Source organism: Octopus bimaculoides, chromosome 11 (genome assembly GCF_001194135.2).
Source record: "Octopus bimaculoides isolate UCB-OBI-ISO-001 chromosome 11, ASM119413v2, whole genome shotgun sequence".
Taxonomy (NCBI): domain Eukaryota; kingdom Metazoa; phylum Mollusca; class Cephalopoda; order Octopoda; family Octopodidae; genus Octopus; species Octopus bimaculoides.
This window is the reverse complement of record NC_068991.1, coordinates 8,052,821-8,056,928: the sequence shown is the minus strand read 5'-3', so window position 1 is coordinate 8,056,928 and position 4,108 is coordinate 8,052,821. Positions and strand designations below refer to the sequence as shown.

General features: G+C 33.0%; 1 protein-coding gene across 6 annotated transcripts in view; it reads right to left on the bottom strand.

The window, feature by feature from the left end:
• Nucleotides 1-4,108, bottom strand: part of LOC106880892 (enolase-phosphatase E1) — a 210,473-nt gene that overhangs the window by 158,734 nt on the left and 47,631 nt on the right. Inside the window, exons 1-2 of one of the 6 annotated variants that reach the window (XM_052971470.1) lie at nt 3,362-3,481; nt 385-464 (exon numbers count right to left, since the gene is read on the bottom strand). The exons of 3 other annotated variants lie outside the window; for them this stretch is intronic. The gene's annotated coding sequence lies outside the window, so the exon portion shown is untranslated. Of the gene's footprint in view, nt 1-384; nt 465-3,361; nt 3,500-4,108 lie in introns of those variants that run through there. 2 more of the 6 variants (XM_052971469.1, XM_052971471.1) reach the window with 2 other exon arrangements.

Sequence of the window (4,108 nt, the reverse complement as noted above, 5' to 3'; positions counted from 1 at the left end):
GGACGAAATACCACTAAGCATTTTTTCGTCCAGTGTGCTAATGATTCTGCCAGCTCACTGCCTCAGTAGTAGCAGTAATGATAATAATAATAATAATAATATTGATGATAATCAGCAGTGAATTAATGTGAAATGGCAAACACAAGACATTGAAAAACCAGTCTCCTTCAGGTAGCAGACATACTTTCAACTGGTATTTGAAAAGAAAATCTTTTTTCATTCCACACTAATCCTTCCAATACAATTAAATTGTGAAATATAAATTATAAGTACAATAAAACGAAAAGCAAGTAGTTAAAAGTGAAGCGGTGCAAGTTAGGGATAGGTAAACATCCATTTGTACAGTGGTGTGGCGTGGTTTAGTCTTTAGCTACAGTAACTCACCTTTCTTACGAATGCATTAGTAGATATTCCTCGTATTATATTTTAATGAATTTTTACAAGTATTTGTCTTGCTTCAGCAACTATATAATAATAAAGAGGAATAAGGAATAGATTATATGTATTTGGGTAAAAAGATTAAAAAAAGGAGGAGTGAGAAAATATTTATTAATACAGCCTAAGTATTACAATAAGAGCTAGAACTAGGAGTGACAATGGTAGTGTTGCAGTCGTAGCCCTTTTTCCCTCCCGTTTCTTTTTACGAGGGTTTGTGGTGATCTTTTTAACACTTTCTGCATGAAATTAATTTTCATGATTATTCCAGTAATGATGTCGAATATCTACTGAAAATAGAACTGGTATTTTTCTGCAAGTCATGTTGCCCCAATAAACTTGACATTTCTCGACAAAAAAATAGTTCCGAACATGACATTCCTCAACAAAAGATAGATTGATAGATGAAACTGCTTTTCACAGTTAAAGGGTTTAATGAAATTTGGAGTGGATATATTTGATTTCTGTGGTAAAACGGTTAATATTCTTACAAAACATCCAAGAAGTAAATGGAATTAATTAGAAGACTAAGACGACCTAGTGGCTCCCTCAATGGTTTGTATGAGTAGTAAAGTATCAGAGTTGATTTAATCCTTCAACTACAAAATTAAATTTCATGCTTATTTCAGTAATGAAGTTACGTGTCTACCAAAAAGTAGAATTGGTGTTTTCTCCAAGTCATGTTGTCTCAGTTAACTTGACATATCTCGACAAAAAGTAGTTTCAAACATGACATTCCTCAACAAAAAATAGAGTGGTATATAAAACTGCTTTCCGCAGTTAAGGGTAATGAAATTTCAGGTGGACATATTTAATTTCTGCAGTAAAAGGCTTAACAGAATGCAAGAATAAAACCCACAAATGAAGCACATGTGATTGGTGGGAATAGAAAAGAGGCACAACTGATGAATGAGTATAGCTTATGTCATGTCTGTAATAAATAAGTATAATGAGAGGTCTTACATTGGCAGAAGGCCAATGTAAGACCTCTCAGAAATTAAATCAACTCCCAATACATACATGCTTGATAGTTATTTTATCAGCCCGAGAAACAGGGAACACCAAGCTCGAGACCCAACAGGATTTGAACTTGGAATATTAATAACGATAAAACTAAATACTACAAAATATATAACATATTTGATGACATAAAAAGACACACGGGTATATTAGATGCAGCCCATTGTCAGCAGCATACATTCAGGAAAAAAAGTGGGCGTTAGGGACAAGAATTAGCTTATAAAGAGGCCCAACATCACATGTAGGACTCAGGGTGACTTTCTGAGATATTTTGGGGGGAACAAAGTGCGTCTTATTTGCCAATAAATGCAGTAAACCCAACACTATATCTACCTGACAATCACTACTACAACCACCACTGTCAAAATATATAAGTACAACAAACACACATACTCATACAGTTACATACGCATATAGATATTTACATACGCATATACATACGCATATACATTTACATACGCATATAGATATAAGTATAAAAGTACAGAATTTATATTTTTTGTGTTCACCCAACAAGCATTTTATTGAATTTCTGGGTTAGAGACTTGTCTCATTTTACCAAATTGAGAAAATAGGTAACAGGGATGTTCTACTTAAGCTAACTTTTTGTATTTTACTGCCCTGATCACATCATTGAGGCATTGGTGAGTTTTCTTCTCTGCTTTAAACACTAAAAGCTACATTATATAGATCAAACTTAAACATCAACTCTACACAAGATTACCCTTTCAATTTTTAACATTATTATATTTCTATGTCTATCTATCTGCCATTATATATATATATATATATATGCACACACATACACACACACACTTGTTCATTCATTGTGTTTGTTTTTCCATTGCGTATATATATGTATACATATTCATTTGTTCATCTCAAGCTTGATATTCACATATATATATAAATGTATGTATGTATAGAGAGAAAGATATATATATATATATATATATATATATATATGGATGGATGGATAGATACACACACAAACATACATAACTAGAAACACAGACATACGTACATACATGCACACATACATGCATGTACACAAGTAATATCTTATTTCTCTTCGCAATATTTTTTAATAGTTTGTCTTCATCCTTTTGGAGACTGTTGTATGAATTAATAAAAGTATTTTTCTCCACAGATAATGGATGTCATGTACTCAATTCATGTTATTATATATAAAAAAAAGCAAAATAAAATAAATAACAAACAAACAAAAAAAAAAAACTAACAGTTCTTTTGTCAATGAAAAACTCTAAGGAAAATAGAAAGAAACAAATTATTGTTGTTGTTGTTATTATTATCATTATTATTATTATTATTATTATTGTTACTATTATTATTGTCCTCCTCATCCTTCGCCCTGGTGGCAAATAAAAGAGATCATCATCATCATCGTCGTCGTCGTCATCATCGCCATCATCATCATTATTATATTGTAAACTAAACTATTGATCACAATATTGCATTTGAAAAGAAGTCAAGGCAATGTTTGGAAAGAGATACAAAGAGAAGGAAAAAGAGAGTAGGAAATTCTACATTGGTATCTTCCATTTTGTCAATCTCCTTACTGTTTGACAGGGAAACACGGCTGTCATATTTATTGGAATTCTTTTTTGGGGGTTTTGTAAAGGACTGACCAAAAACATGGAAATAGATAAGAGAACACTGCTTTTTTTTTTGCTTTTTCGTTAATGGAAATAAATGCTGAAGACTATAGGTATTTCTTCGACAGTAGTTGGTATTATTGGTAATAGTTAAAAATGGAATATTAATATTTCTGTTTGTGATGAATTAAAAGTTAATAAGAAGAAGAAGAAGAAGAAAAAGGAAATGGAAAGAAAAAATGGGCACAGAAGGCAAAGAACATTAGAGATAATGACAGATGAAGACCAACCTGAATTAATGCCAAGATACACATCAGCTGTGACTGCTGCAAGTCCAACACAACCAGTGATAGAATTGGAAGAGTAAGAGAGAGAGAGAGAGAGAGAGAGAGAGCTGTAGTAGCAATGGTTGTGGAAACTAAAGAGCTGCTATAGCTCTTTAGTCATTCTCTAAGCAGAGATAACATATGTGTAGCAGAGAGAGAGAGAGAGCAAAAGAGAGAGAGAGAGAGCGACAGAGAGAGAGAGAGGGAAGTCAGACAGAACCTTCAGATATAGCCCACTTCTTGCAATTCGCAGTAGCCTCTTATCGGCTAGGATCAATACTACCCCTATTGCAGCTATGAACCACAGAGGAGGGACAGGTAGAATCGTCCATGACAGTAGCAGGAAAACCTAATGTTTTCTAGACGTATTCATTCCATCACAGCCAACAAGGATTGCTAACGTGTTATTAATAGCAAATAGAGGTGCAGAACTTTAATTAAAGAAGCACATTTTTATACATATACATATGCGTGTGGGTGGGTGGTTGTGTTTTTGGCTGTGTATGCATCATCACCATCATTTATATATATATGCAGACATACAGACAGACAGACAGATAGATAGATACGTAGGAAGGTAGGTAGATAGATAGATAGATAGATAGATAGATAGATAGAGACAGAAAATTCTAAGGTGTATTGTGTGTTGTGTGCATATGTGTTTTATACACACACACACATATATATATATATATACATGCATTCATACAT